We start from the raw sequence: 14,909 nt of genomic DNA on the forward strand, positions 1-14,909 counted from the left end.
TCTGAGATTCAAATCCACATTCTTACCAGTCAGGATCTCAGCATGGAGGGGAAGTGGACACAGCCCCGCCCCTACCAAGAAGACATTCTCAACTGATCCCGGCTGGGAAGGGGAAATCAGTTTTCTCCAAAGTTGTCGGTACATCCACCACACTCCAGGGCGGGACTGGTTGGGCAACCAAAACAGACTGCATGGTGTGTGTGTGTGCACCCGTGCCCTCGTGTGCTTTTTGGTTAATGTTTTTTTTTTTTTTTTTTTTTTTTTGCTTGGTTTTGCTTTTTATCTCTTTTTATCTGAGGGAATGGAGAGGGAGAAAGAACAAACGCAACACTCGGTGGGTGGGGAAGTGAGAATTTCAAGGAGTCGGGGAGGGAAAGAGTGTGATCAAAGCAGATTCTATGAAAACAATTGAAAAAAACCAAATATATAAAAGTAATTGAGCCTGCTTGCAAGTTCCTCTTCATGAGACTGTGAACATAATGTGTGCACTACTGTAAAATGAGACACTAAGCATGTACCCCAAAGAGTGAAATTTCTTTCAAAAAAATTGGAAGAAAAGCTATATATTTCCACCTGTCAAAGGAGATTAACAATCCATTATCTAAGTGTTTGCAAACAGTTGACTCTTTGTAGAAAAACTTCAGGGTGAAGTACAAAGGTTGTTTTGTTTTGTTTTGTTTTTCCTAGACAGGCTTTCTCTGTGTATTTAGCCCTGGCTGTTTTGGAATTCACCCTGCAGCCCAGGTTGGCCTTGAAATGAGATCTGCCTGCCTCTGCTTCCCAAATGCTGGCATTTGGTATAAAGGTATGTGCCACCATGCCCAGCTCACACCGCAAAGATTTTAATGCAAGACACAACACTGGCTTTTATTTGTTTTGTACAGCCTGGAGGATAGAACACAGGGCCTGAAGCATGCTGGGTAAGTGCTTTGCTGCCGAGCTGCACATGTAGCCCCTGACATCCTCAGCACTTAGCATGCACCCTAAAAGCATGAGCTCACTGCTGCCCATTAATGATATAAGAAAGACACGACTGTTCTGCAGAGACACAGAAGGAATGTAACCAGTCCCTTGATTGTCCCATTAGTTAATGATAGACAGGGAGTCAAACCCTTGTCGCTTGACCCTGGAATCCTATCACTAAATGATCACCAGCTGTGAGATTGTTTCCTGTTTCTTTCTGATTGTGTCCTTCCTGGTTCAGGGACCTTCAGTGGCTCAAGAAGACCAAAGCAATGACTGCAGAAACCTTGGCCTCAGCACTGGGGAATCCTGTAGCTCCCCATCTTCCTGCTGTTTCCATTAAACTCTCCTTGCATCTGGGTGATGGTTTGAAAATGGCCAGCTAGATGGGATTTGGGGTCACTATGGAAACAAACGTCTGGGCCTACCTGCCTATGAGAAACTTTTTAGACTGGGTTGGTTTGAGGTGAAAAGACCAAGTCTAAATATGGGTAGCACCATCCCATGGGCTGTAGTCCCAGGCTGACTAGGAAAGAGAGAGTGAATGGAGAACAAGCATTCACCCCTCTTGGCCGTGACAATGGGTGCAGGGTGAGTGTCCTGTCAAAGGGACTGAACTGCTTGTGAGCTGACCCCTCCTCCTTGCTTCTTCAATCTGCTTTTCCTTTTTCTCACAACAACCAAAAAAAGTAACTAACGTGCTCCCATGCTTCCTCAGAACTTGTCAGCTGTGCTCCCCACCAGGGCTTGTACATTCTTTATGTGTGTGTGTTTGTGTTGCACTAATGTGTGTGTATGTGTATGTGTGTGCACGTGCGCGCACAGGCAGGAACACATAAGCATTTGTGTGGAAGCCACACAATCAATCATCTTCCTCAATTACTTTGCACTTTGTTTTTCCCTTAAAGGATATCTTATTGAATATGGGATTTACTGATCCAGCTAGATGCTATGGCCAGCAAGCATCAGGGATCCTCCTGTCTCTGAATTCCCAGCTCTGGAATTACAGGCAGAAATCCATGTTTCCAACTGTTGTATCCAGTTTTACAAACCTGGGTCCTTGCCTTGCAAGCACTTTACCAGCTGAGCCGTCACCTTGGCTAGCATTTAATCATTTTTGGTCCCAAATTCTCTTTTCACATTTACACATGTCATCTTTCAAGGTCTCTTCAAGATCCTGTCTCCTTAGTATCCGGAGCCGAAGCTGCCCAGGCTCCTCCAAACCTCTCCCCTACTTTGTGTGCCTTTGTCTGTTATGCTAACCTGTCACACCTCAATGGAGTGCCCCCAGGATTGCAACGCGATTTTCCATCTCATAGAACTGTTAAATCACACTAAAACTTATCTGTTATTTTAAAAAATTGTTTGTGTATTACTCTTTTGCCTGCCTATATGTCTGTGTGAGGCTGTTGGATCCCCTAGGACTAAAGTTATAGACACTTCTCAGATACCATGTGGGTGCTTGGGATTGAACCCAGGTCCCCTGGAAGAGCAGCCAGTGCTTTTAACCACTAGGCCATCTCTCCAGTCCTAAAATTTACCCAGGACCTGGGTAGGCACTGTGACCGACCATGAACGCAGCGCTTGAGAAGTATAGACAGGGGATTCCCAGGGTAAGCTTGTTTACTTAGACTAGCTGAATCAGCAAATTCAGGATTAATTCAGGATTAGAGAGCTATTCAAGGAACTTCTGGTCTCCACACACAAGCACTTTAGAGTGTGTGTGCACACACATACACATTTATGTACATGTGTGCCAATACACAGATGAACACACACACAACCCTAAATACTGCAGAATATATATCTTAAAAGCTACCATTAAGGCCCCTCTGCTTGCCCAAAAGGAACCATGATTAAGAATTTGAAAGAAATCATCCATATTTCTATTTTTATATTATATATATGGCTTTGTAATGGTTTTTATTTTAGTAGGATTGCTTCTTTCCTTCCTTCTTCCCTCCCTTTCTTTCTCCCTCTCTTTTTTTTTCTCTCCCTTTGTTTCTCTGAACCCTGGGCATTCCTGGTGCTTTGTTTGCATGTGCTGGACCTTTGAAAGAATTCTCCCGAGCCAGCTATATTCTTCCTTGGCGGGGCATAGAGTAAGGACGTATGCATGTGCCAGTGTTGACCTGTCTAACCCCGTAAATGATCCCGTTTCTCCCATGGTGAACAATGCTTCCGTGAATATGTGCAGACTCGTTTGAATATGCAAATTATCTCTGTATTTATGTAGCCATGACTTCTTTAGGACATCCCCTTCAACATCTTGTAGATGAAGTAGAAATATAGTGAGCAGAACTGAGGTTGAGGGGTCTTGCACTCTGTCCTGAGCTCTTTGTGAGGCCTGTTACATGTTAGTGTAGCTTAGGGAAAGGAGGCTAGACACCGACTTAAGTGTTAAGCTCTATACCTGGGCTTCATCTTCATATTGTTAATAGTCATCTCAACAAAAATTGGAAATAATTGTTCCTGAACTCAGTGTTATTCTAAGACTTAAATTAGGTTGTGTAATTATACATATATGTATATATGTGTATATATATATCAATATGTATGTATATCATTTATCAGTAAATGCCTGGAAAAGAAAATAGAATGTATTTGGAAAGGAAAATGATAATTGGTTTAGAAACGTAGCAGAATACTAGAATTGGATGGTGCAGTACTCTTTGGCACTCTGTCATTAAAACAAGTAATGAGCTGGGCGTGGTGGCGCACACCTCTAATCCCAGCACTTGGGAGGCAGAGGCAGGCGGATTTCTGAGTTCGAGGCCAGCCTGGTCTACAAAGTGAGTTCCAGGACAGCCAGGGCTAAACCAGCCCCACCCGCCCCTCCCCCCCCCCAAAAAAAAACCCAACCAAACAAAACCAAGTAGTGACTGCCTAGAAAAATGGCCACCGACTCCTGGAGGTATACAACTTGGCCCCAAAGCAGTTTATCTCTGGGCAAAACTCACTGTTGTGAAGTGAACCAAGCGAATTGACTTTGGCCTCATCAAGTGGCCCCAGCTGCAGCTCAATAGCTTGATAACAGGAATCTCTGAGGACAGAGACTAACACGGTTCCCTGGAGGGAACACTGGCTTACCACTCCATGTCATTGGCCTCTCTAGGTCACCAGCCATTAGCTTCGAAAATAGAAAGTGCAGAACAAAACAGCTGCGTTAGACAGAGGGCTCCTTAGATGCTTAGGTCCTGACTAGATATCTCCAGTTTTCAGGGGACGATTCTCTACTGGAAGATTCTAGGAGTAGTTAAGCCCTATATTCTGGAGCGAGTTGAGACTACTAACTACCCGCAAAATCTTCATCAGATTTTGGAACTTATGTTGCTCTGATCCTGGGAGGCGCCCGAAACAGTCTTTGGCGTCCTTATCTCTACAGGTGAGACTCATATCGTTGGTTTAGTGCAGTGGGACAAAGCAGATGAATAAAGTCAAGATAAGGAAAATATTTCAAAATGAATTTATCAAGAGATGCTAAAGGCTGGAGAGGCTAGATACAAACGCCACTGTCGTGTGATTTCCATTATGTGAAATGTCCCAAATATGTAGACTGGGTGGAAAGCAAATTAGTGTACTTAAGGCTGAAAGAAGAGAGAGAGGATGGAAATTGTCTGGAACTATACAGTGGCCACAGGTGAACAGTACGTTGGATGTCACCACGGGTGCACATTAAAATGCTTAAAATGGTGTCATGTCTGGTATATGTATTTTTTGAGCCAGCCAGACAGGCAGACTACAGCAAGTTGAGTTGAAGCCCTGCTCTGAGGTGTTTGTTAGAGGACGTGGAGAGGTTATCTGAGAAGCAGGGGAAACCAGGATGCTAGCAGGGGTTTCCGTGCAGAAATTATCGTCTAGTCCCGGAGGCGGCAGTAAGGAGGCTCTCGGTGAAGTATGAGCCTTCCTCAGCTCCGGGTCTTGCTCTCCCCCAGGGAGTAAAGCTGACCTCAACTGTGCTGAGGCTCACTCAAAGCTCACAGATCTACCAGCTTCGTCGGTGAGATTCATTACCTGTCACAGAGGCTCTTCTGGCTCTTCAGGATATTGAAGGCCGATTTCCCTGCGATACAGAAGGGTACACACAGGTTCCCACCTTGTCTTTGTTGGAAACTGAGGCCTTTGGCTTCTCTGCCTGCCAGGCAGCCAATACAGTAGTGCTCAGAAAATATTTGTGGGTCTGTGACTGGGTGAGTCAGGCAGGCCTCACAGGAGCTGTTTTATGGGTTTTAATAGGAACCATACCGTGAAATCCGAAGCGCCACCACACTGCTGCTAAGTGATCATCCCAGCGGGAGTTTTGGGCAGCACTCATTCAGCAAACTTAACCTGAGCTGATGGTTTAGAGCAGCCTCCATTTTACGGTAAAAATGACCATCTCGTTTTAAAAAAAAGTACATAGCACCTTTGTGTAGGAAGGAAACCCCGCAAGAATTGACTCGCTTGACCCAGATATAGAAACTGAGGCACTGAGCGGAGTCACGGGTCACCAGCTGCCTAAGGAATGGGAGCGGGTTAGGAGAAATGCTACTTGAAGCCCCGATGCAGGGCAAGGGACCTCCTCAAACGTACAAAATTGACGTTGATGTTTATTTCAAGGGAAATGGCTCCCCTCTCCCCACCTCGTTTTCTTTTCCTTCCTCAATTCACAGCATAATGTTTTAAAGCAAACGTCTTTTTTTTTTCACACCTGAGCGAACTGGGCGGCTCATTTTCGCTTTGGCTATCAAAATAGAAGAGGAAGCGCCTGCGGTTTCATCAGGGGAGCTTTCGGGGCGTGTGCTGCCGGGCGTCCCGCCTTCCTGCCGGCTCACCTGGCTGCAGCCCTCAGCCCCTAGGCTGTCAGGCTGCCTTTGCCTCGCACCGTACTTCCCACCCGCGAAGCCAGGCCTAATCCTGCAGAGCTTCCGGGGGCGACTTTTTCACTACACATTCCGAGGATCTTGGACACACAAGGCTGACATCAGTATCCTCCTCCCCACCCCCAGCCCCCAAAGCCGCATCTCTCGGTGCTCGGTCCCTGGGCTGACAATTTTACCGTAAAATTGAGTCCACTACATTTAGGTCTCGGATGTTGTCTGCCTGGCTTTACTTATATTTAAATGTCAATGTCTCCACGAGGGAGGCCTGCGTTAAGACCGGACAGACCTGCCCTCTACTGACTGGGGACCCAGAGCAAGTTACCTAATGTCTTGGAGTCTCGGTTTCCTCATCGGCACCAGCACTGGATTGATACCTATGGGTTACTGTGTGACTGAAGGGCGAGGGCGCTGGAGTTCTGTCTGGTCACCCTAGGCTGAAGCTATCGAATCCAGCTTCTCTTTCCCACTTCTCTCCGTGCTCCAAGAAGGGCCAGGCAAGCTGGGTTAGGGCGTTGGCGACCCTCTTAGCTCCCGGGGCGCACTGCAGACCGCAGGGGGCGATGCGTTCCTCTCTCCACCCCTAAACTCAACGCCCCCTCGCCCTCTGGGCAGCCGCGGTTTGGGCCGGCTGCACAGTGCGGAGAAGTAGGCTCAGGACGTGACGGTCGAGCACCCCAGCCTGGACACCTGCTGCAGCCGGGTTACATCCCACCAACCCCCTCCCCCCCGCCACTCCCCGCTGCTGTCCCCTCGAGGTCTCCGCACCCCTCTCCTCCCCCCTGGAGGCCCGAGGAGCATTGTACTCACATCCGGGGCTGGGTTTTGCTTTAATGTGAAACGAAATTAACCCGGAAAAAAAGAGTCGAGAGACGGCCTTGGAGGACAGCTGAGGATAAGGGAGAAGTGTGCCGCAGGACAGGCGGGAAGCGAAGCCCCGAGGCGCAGAGCCCTGGGACCCGATGCGACCCTTGCTGCGCGGAGCGCGGTGAGTCGGGCAGAGAGGCGCAAGGGCCGGGGCGCGGAGGACAGAGGAGAGCAGGGCGGCTGGGTTTGCTTGGTGGCGCCAGTTCGGGTGGTGGACGGCGATCGGAGGTGACCCAATGGGCCACCTCCCTAGCTCCCAGGAAAGCCCCAAATGCAGCCCCTCCTCCAGTGCACTGGCGCCTCTTGGGTGACCAAGGTCGCCACCGCCAGGGGTCGGGCTGTGGGGTGGGGCGTGTGGGGGCGGTGTCCTGTGGAGCTGCAGATTCTCACGTTTGCAACGGCGAAACTTCTCCGAGGTTCAAGCACAGGGGTGGTAGCCCCTCAAGGACTGCCCGGGCAGCGGGTAGGGGAGGAGCGCAGAGAACGTCCCAGGCAAGTCCCTCAGGCACGAGTTGGGTGCTGGAGCCTCTTCCTTCTCCTTCTCACTCCTTTTTAACTTGGCGCGGGCCTAGAATGCTACCCCGGGGAGACTCCTCCTTTCGTCGGCTCCCGCCATGGGCTTCTGGGATTCCTGGCAATAGAGGTGACTTGGTGGAAAACGTAGGTCGGTTCCAGGTTAGATAACCCTTTCGAGGGGAAGCCTCAAAAGGCTGTCCCCTTTAACGTCCGCGCTTCCCTGTTCTGCTCAGCCATGGAGACTGTGCCCTTAAAATTTAAAAGGAAAAGAAAAGAAGAAAGGAGAGATGGGGCCAGGTCGTGTGGGAAGGAAAAAAAAAAGTATCAGGGCATGACCAGGGCACCCTTGTACACCTTCTGCCCTGGGCAGCCCTGCCCAGAGTCTTTCACCTTTAAGGCTTTCTTCCTTCGTGAACATCTTCCGTTTGTACTCCTTCTGTCTCTGATTGGACTCAATTAAGAGTTTTTCAGAGGCGCATAAACACTAGAGGAGGAGCAGGGGAGACCGAACCAGTTGTGGCTCCTGGGAGCATTTTGGTTTGCAGTAGAGGCTGAAGTTCCAAAATTGTGCTGGTGTTCTTAATGTCTTTGATTAGCTGTCCCCCATCCCCCACTCTTTCTTTCTTTGTTGCCTCCCGCCCCCCCCCCCCCCCGGAGGTGTATAAAGCTTCCAGCAACAGCTAAGCAGAAGACACAGGAAGGGTAGAAGTTTTATCTTCAACTTGGTTGCATCTAGTGACTTGTTAATAATAATAATAACTTGGTAATAAGAACGTACTAAGTTAGCAGTGGGCCAGCAGCTCAGCCCGGTCTTTAGGGAGCTGTCAGACTAGTGAAGGACCCTGGCTATGCAGGACATCAAACTGGAGTCCTTGGAGTTTGGAGAAGCCAGAATAGGATTTCTGAAGCATAATCAGTGGCCTTGGCAGACTTTAGCTTTCCCTGGGTGCTGCCTGAGCCAGGGTTCTAAGAAGAGTAGAGTTTGTTGAGCAAATGAATGAAAGCTATCACTGAGAAGAAACAGAAGAAAGGTGGGGCCTCAGGTTGTGCCAGGCAACTTTTCTCTAGCTATTGTCTTTAGACTGATGAGTCCTTTGGCTGTATCTGCAGATGTCTTTTTACAGATTATTGGTACCTTAGTGGAGTTTTAGCTGGCTTACATGGGAGCCTTGCCTACCTCTTTTAACTGGCGAATTTCTACTCGGGATCAATTTGGGAACTGCCTGTCGTTTGGTGGAGAGATGGCACACCCTTCTCTTCCCTTACATTAGTGCTTGCTGCTTCTCCCTTGTGTGAAAGGAAGTAGGGCCTGCAACCTCCCTCATGTCATCCCAGGGATGTGAAGAGAACTCAGATCTCTTCAGACTGGGGTTTTATTGAGGGACACAATCCATCCTGGACACACACAGGGTTTGGTGGTTGGCTGCTGCCGAAGCGACTCTGCAAATGCAGGAAAGGAACAGCAGAATGTAGCTCCAGATAGAGAGCTTGCCTTGCACAGCCCCCCTCCCCTGACTCTCCTACCCTCCAGCCCCAGAGCAGTGTGGGAGGGAGACAAGTGTTAGCTGGCCCACCAAACCCCAGGAGAGCAGCAGTCCTGCACTTGCTCCCAGGTGTGTGCTACAACACTAGACAGACCAAGGAGCAGGAACACAGCCATGTATACATCCCGCTGGTACTTCCTCGAGTCGTGATACAGGTGTACATCTGGGCGATGTCCCTGTGGCTGGCTAGATGGCTCAGATTGAACTGGATGTAGACTGCTGATGCTTTTTGGGTCTCAGAAAGCAAGGAGGCTTTCTTTATTCTGTCCCCTCCAGGGGGCCTTGGTTGCTAGGAGTTTGGGCTGGGCACAGCGCTCCCCTTGTGAGATCTCTCCCCCATGAACAGTTTAGTTTGGGCAGTCTTACTTTCACTTTCTTGTCTGTCTTGGTTTAAGCGGGATAGGACTCAGCAATCTAATCTGCTAGGCTTTGGAAAGGAAGGAAGCAGAACAAACATTATTGCAGTGTGACAGGCTGTGGGGAGAGAAAAACCTCTGCCCTGCCCAGTAGAAGCCAGTAACCAAGAGAAAGGATTGGCTAGACTGGGAAGATGGGCACCATCCTTTGGGGGATTGTATCTGGAAGACCTTTGATCCAAATCTTGGCTCCCAGAATCTCAAAACACATGCTTTCCCATCGAACACACAGGTTTAAACAACCCCTTTGCCTCCCCATTGCTTTGCCTGGTGTTTACTGGTTGGCAGTTAAGAATTTCCAACACGTTATTTATTTAAGTCGGCAGAGTGATTGTCTCTGTTGCAAATGAGGAAACAAGTTCAGGAGAGTCCAGCGGTTTGTCCATGTTTGGACCCAGGTTCTCTTCACTCTAAACCCTTTAAAGCTTCCTGTGCCATGGGGATGGGTGACGGAGGTCGGCTGATTCTTTTTTGGTGGTCATGGATCTCTCTCTCTCTCTCTCTCTCTCTCTCTCTCTCTCTCTCTCTCTCCAAAAGTTTGAAACTACACATATTGATCCTTGCCACCTGCTTATCTAAGCCTCGCCACACCCAGCCTTTCTTCCTTCCCTAAATCTAGAGACAGGGTTTGAACAGACACGCGTAAGGCCATGGAGTACACTTTGCAGAAGGGCAGGCGAGAGAGGGGAAACATGTAACTATGGGTGCCTTCCTCTGAGTAGAGGGGCTTTCAGGTTCTGAGCTCTGTGGAGCTCAGCCTCTCCAGGCTATTTATATCCCAGATGTGGCCGCCTGCCTGCCTGCCTGCTCGCTCAAGGACCTTTCTGGGAAGGTGATCTGATGAGCCTTTATTTCTTGCCTGCGGCCCCTCCAACTGCATTTTCTCCCAATGTAGATGAGAGGAGAGGTCCAGAAGGTTTCAAATATCTCATTGGTGTTGTCTTCCTTTATCTCCCTTCCAATCAATGTTCTTGTCCTTTAAAATTTTCTCCCTGACCCTGTATCCTTCCTCCTCCCCCCAAATCCTGGGATCCAGAGGAGGTCGGGCTGTCTGAGGGTCAGAGTGGCAGCACTCTTTCTGAACCTCCCCATTCCTGAAGATGTTTGCATTCCTCACCCAGGCTTCCGCTGGAGACACAGGACCCGGGGTCGGTACATTCCCTTCTCTTCAGGGTTACTCCTCCTCCAGCCACAGTTTGGAATTTGCTCTAGTGACCAGTGCAAAATGCGAGGACACTGTGGCTGGATTCTGGAAACTCATGCCCGGACATTTCCCGGGCTCTGTCTGCCCCGTGGCCAGGCTAAGGAATCATCTCCACAGTGGCTGTGCTGTGTGCTCTTGTTTTCCCAGGGCCGTTAGCATTTATTTTTGAGGCTTTACCGATCTGTGCGGACACTGTATATGAAGGCGGCGTGATCGTGACTGCTGCTCTTACCTCCACACCCAGGTCCTGTCTGAGACCTCTGATGTCATTTCCTGTACACTTTCTCCTTATGAGTTTAACAGATCCAGGTCAGAGTCTTCACTGCTGCCACTGGGGCTGTCTCTCCAGATCTTCTGCACTTGGAGGACAAAAGGGGAGAGAAATCCAGAACCACCATCTAAGCTCTTACTAGGTTGTAATTCTAGAAAGTTCCTGTCTTATTAACATGGACTAGTGTGAGAGAAATCTCTAAATATGAACAAAAAAAAAAAGAATCTTAAAAAAATGCATTTTCTTACTGAAACATTTTAAATGCATTTACATGTGTGTATATGTGTGTTTGTGTGTGTATGTGCATACCCCAGTGTGTGTATATGTGTGTTTGTGTGTATGTGTGTGTGTGCATGCCCCAAGAGGGCAGGAGAGGCTGTTGATTCCCTGTAGCTGGAGTTACAGATGGTTGTGAGCTACCCTGTGTAGTGCTAAGAACCAGTCTCTTGTGGGTTGTTTTTTGTTTTGTTTTGTTTTGTTTTGTTTTTCGAGACAGGGTTTTCTCTTGTGTTTTGAAAGAGCAGCAAGTACTGTTAACTGCTGAGCCATCGCTCCAGCCCCAACTAGATCATTTTGAACTGGAATTATAGTATATTACTTTATAGATTTATCTTGTAAGGTGGACAATACTGCTGGAGGCAGGGTTTCTGTAACTGCTTTCTCTCTACTGACTTCACACACATCAGAACAGTCCAGCAAATGAATCTTTCTTATTCCAACCACATTAACTACCTCAGGAATCAGGGAGCTGATACAGACAAATGCCAGCATTTCCTCTTTTGGGGTGTGTGTGTGTGGAGTGGGGGCATGTCCACATTGGCAAGTATTCTATAGATGAGCTACTCTCTGGCCCGAACCACAATTTTTTTGTTGTTGTTGAGAATTTTATTCATGCATCTGTGTTTTGTTTTGATCAAATCCATTCCCTTCCCTTTAATTCCTTCCCCCTCTCCCCCAGCTTCATCGCACACCCTCACCCCCACCCCCGCCAACTGAATTCACTTCATGCCGCCTGCGTGCCCATGAATGTAGAGAGCCCTTTACTGGAACATGGGTTAGCCTTTCAGTTATGGCTACTCCCATAGGATTCATGCCACAGTTACAGTAGTGGGCATATCTTACCAGGTCAGCCATTGTTGTAGCGAGTAGGGTTCACACTGAGTAAGACTGTCGGATACTTTTCTCTTCTAGCATCAATGGAACCTTCTGGAAGGTTAGCCAGTAGCGATGAAGCTTCCAGGTCGGTTCCAGCTTGATTTGTCCACATCCTGTGACTCAGGTCCATAGGCCTTTTTAGCAATAGGTTTGAACCATCAAGTTCTGGAGTCAACAAAGAGCATCAGCCATGGCTTGTAATGTCTACAGGGACCTTATTGACCAACAACTCCAAAGTGATAACTTACACCTGATGTGTGTGTGTGTGTGTGTGTGTATGTATATATATATATATATATATATATATATATATATATATATATATATGTATATATATATATATTGCTATACTATGGTGTCTGAGAGGCATTATCTCTGTTATAGGGAAGTTCCTTTTAAACTGTGTGGGTGTGGGTGTGTGGGTGTGGGTGCATACTTGTGTATTTTAGGAAACTTCTTTAGTCCTGGCCAGCTGCCTCTTGCACCATCTAATAACTCTATAGTTTTGTTTCTTTCGAGACAATGTCTCATGTAGCCCAGGCTGGCCTCAGACTCAATATACAGTAGAGGATGACTTGGAATTTCTCATCTTCCTGCCTCCACCTCCTGAGTGCTGGGGGATTACAAATGTGCTCCTTCATGCCTGGTTCCTGTGGTGTAGGGTTGCATGGTAGGCAGGCAAGCAGCACTCAGCCAACTGAGCTACATCTCTAGCTCTCTGTAAAATTTTATTTAGAATGTTGGATTGTCTGTCCACCTTTTCTTTTGCTTGTTCAGCTGAATATTTAATTAAAGATTTTTAGATTGATTTATTTATGTATATGAATGGTTTTGCTTGCGTGCCTGTGGGATTCCCTGGAACTAGGGTTGTACGTGCTGATGGGTGGCCAGATATCTAAGTTAGGGTTTCTGTTGTTGTGAAGAGACACCATGACCATGGCAACTCTTTTTTTTTTTTTTTTGGTTTTTCAAGACAGGGTTTCTCTGTGTAGCTCTGGCTGTCCTGGAACTCACTTTGTAGATCAGGCTGGCCTTGAACTCAGAAATCCACCTGCCTCTGCCTTCCAAGTGCTGGGATTAAAGGCGTGAGCCACCACGCCCGGTCCATGGCAACTCTTATATGGGAAACCATTTAATTGAGGCTGGCTTGCAGTTTCAGAGGTTCAGTTCAGAACTGAACATAGTGGGACATGGTGCTGTGCAGGCAGACATGGTGCTGGAGAAGGAGCTGACATCTTGATCTCTAGGAAGCAGGAGTCTATGAGCCACACTGGCCATAGCTTGGGCATATGAGACCTCAAAACCTGTCCCGATAGTGACACACTTTTTCCAACAAGACCACACCTAATAGTGCTACTTCCTATGGGCCAAGCATTCAAACACAGGAGTCCATGGGGCCATTCCTATTCAAACCACCACACCATACCATGTCAGAGCTGGTCACCAAGTCCTCTGAAAGAGGGACACGTGGTCTTAACCACCGAGCAAGCTTTCCAGCCCCAGCTTATTTGATTTTAAAGTTAATTTGTCAGCCAGGTTGGCCCCAATCTCTTTCATCAGTCCTCAGTTTCCCTAGTAGCTAAGACTGCAGGTGCACTCATCATGCCTGGGCAGTTTTTATTTGATTATAGTTGTTGTTGTTTTTTGTTTGTTTGTTTTGTTTTGTTTTTTTTGGCAAGGTCTATGTAGCCCAGGCTGGCCTTAAGCTTACTATGTAGCTGAGGATGACCTTGGTCTTCCAGCGTCTACCTCCAAGTTCTGGGATGATAGACAAGCACCATTATGTCTGATCATTTTCTTTGTTATTATTGTAGTGTGTGTGTGTGTGTGTATGTATGTGTGTGTGTGTGTATGCTCCCTTATATAGATGCATGTATGTGAGTGCCTGTATGGAGGTAAGAGGACAATCTCAGGCATCCGCATCCTTCAGGCATCTTCCATCCTTCCGTTTTGTGTTTGAGACCAGGTCTCTCTACGCCTAGAACTTCGCAGAGTAAGCCAGGCTAGCTGGTCAGTGCATGTGTGGGCATCCCGGTCTCCACTTCATCCGGGTTGTGATTACAAGTGAGCAGCTCCACACCCAATTTTTTTTTTTTTTTCTGAGACAGGGTTTCTCTGCATAGCCCTGGCTGTCCTGGAACTTACTTTGTAGACCAGGCTGACCTCAAACTCAGAAATCTGCCTGTTTCTGCCTCCTAAGTGCTGGGATTAAAGGTGTGCGCCACCACTGCCGGACCACGCCCAAATTTTTATCTGGTTCTCGGAATACTAACAACAGGCCACCAGAAGAACAGCCATTTTTTCCTTGTTAAAACTTTGGAAAGAGCTGGGGAGATTTTTATGTGGATCTTGAACTTAAGTATGCAACACTTGTGAGACAAGCACTGTCAACCACTGAGCCATTCCCTCAACTTTACCCGTTTATCAACTCCACTTCCATATTCTATATCTGTGTATGTTGAATGTGTGTTACATGTGTGTGGGTCATGGGTGTGTGTTGCATGTGTATATATATATGTGTGTGTTGCACGGGTATGTGTAGACCAGAGGTCAACCTGAATGTTGTTCCTTGGATGCCATACATCTCAGATTTTTGTTATGTTGTTGATTGGGGTGTGTGTTCATTTTTATGTTTTGTTACTTGCATGTTTGTCTGGGTGCCAGAAGTTCACAATGGGTTTCTTCCCTATTGTTCTCTACCTTATTTTATTTTATTTTGAGCTCTGGAGCCTGGAGCTTGCTAAGCTGGCTGGCCAGCAAGTTGCCAATATATGCTTGTCTGTCCCCAATCCTGGGGCTTGGGTTGCAGATGTGAACTTCCACACAAGCTGTACATCAGTGCTGGGGTCCAAATCATACTTACGTAGCAAGCGCTTTACCCACTGAGCTATCTCCCTAGCTCTAGCCATTGAGCCATCTCCATAGCTCCACCTTCTGTTTTGAGACTGGGTCTCTTATCGGGACCTGGAGCTCACTAACTTGATAGGTTGGCTGGGCAGGGAGCTCGGGCATGCCTGCACCTCTTCGCCACTGCTGGGACTAGAGGCTTACACCACTACAACCCGTATTTTAAGGTTAGGAGATTGAGCTCATCTGCTCACGCCATAAGGACTG

The 14,909-nt window shown here is 47.7% G+C and overlaps 1 protein-coding gene and 1 pseudogene across 3 annotated transcripts in view; one reads left to right on the forward strand and one right to left on the reverse strand.

The window, feature by feature from the left end:
- The first annotated feature begins 4,082 nt into the window (after window positions 1–4,082).
- Plekha2 (pleckstrin homology domain containing A2) overlaps window positions 4,083–14,909 on the forward strand; it is a 66,594-nt gene continuing 55,767 nt past the window's right edge. The window contains exon 1 of one of the 3 annotated variants that reach the window (XM_085844062.1): window positions 4,083–4,348. The gene's annotated coding sequence lies outside the window, so the exon portion shown is untranslated. Of the gene's footprint in view, window positions 4,349–6,660; window positions 6,811–7,067; window positions 7,182–14,909 lie in introns of those variants that run through there. The other 2 variants (XM_021170743.3, XM_021170742.3) reach the window with 2 other exon arrangements.
- LOC147002480 (uncharacterized) lies at window positions 6,653–11,774 on the reverse strand (annotated as a pseudogene).

Source organism: Mus caroli, unplaced genomic scaffold, assembly GCF_978045245.1.
Source record: "Mus caroli unplaced genomic scaffold, Mus_caroli_1 scaffold_10, whole genome shotgun sequence".
NCBI lineage: Eukaryota > Metazoa > Chordata > Mammalia > Rodentia > Muridae > Mus > Mus caroli.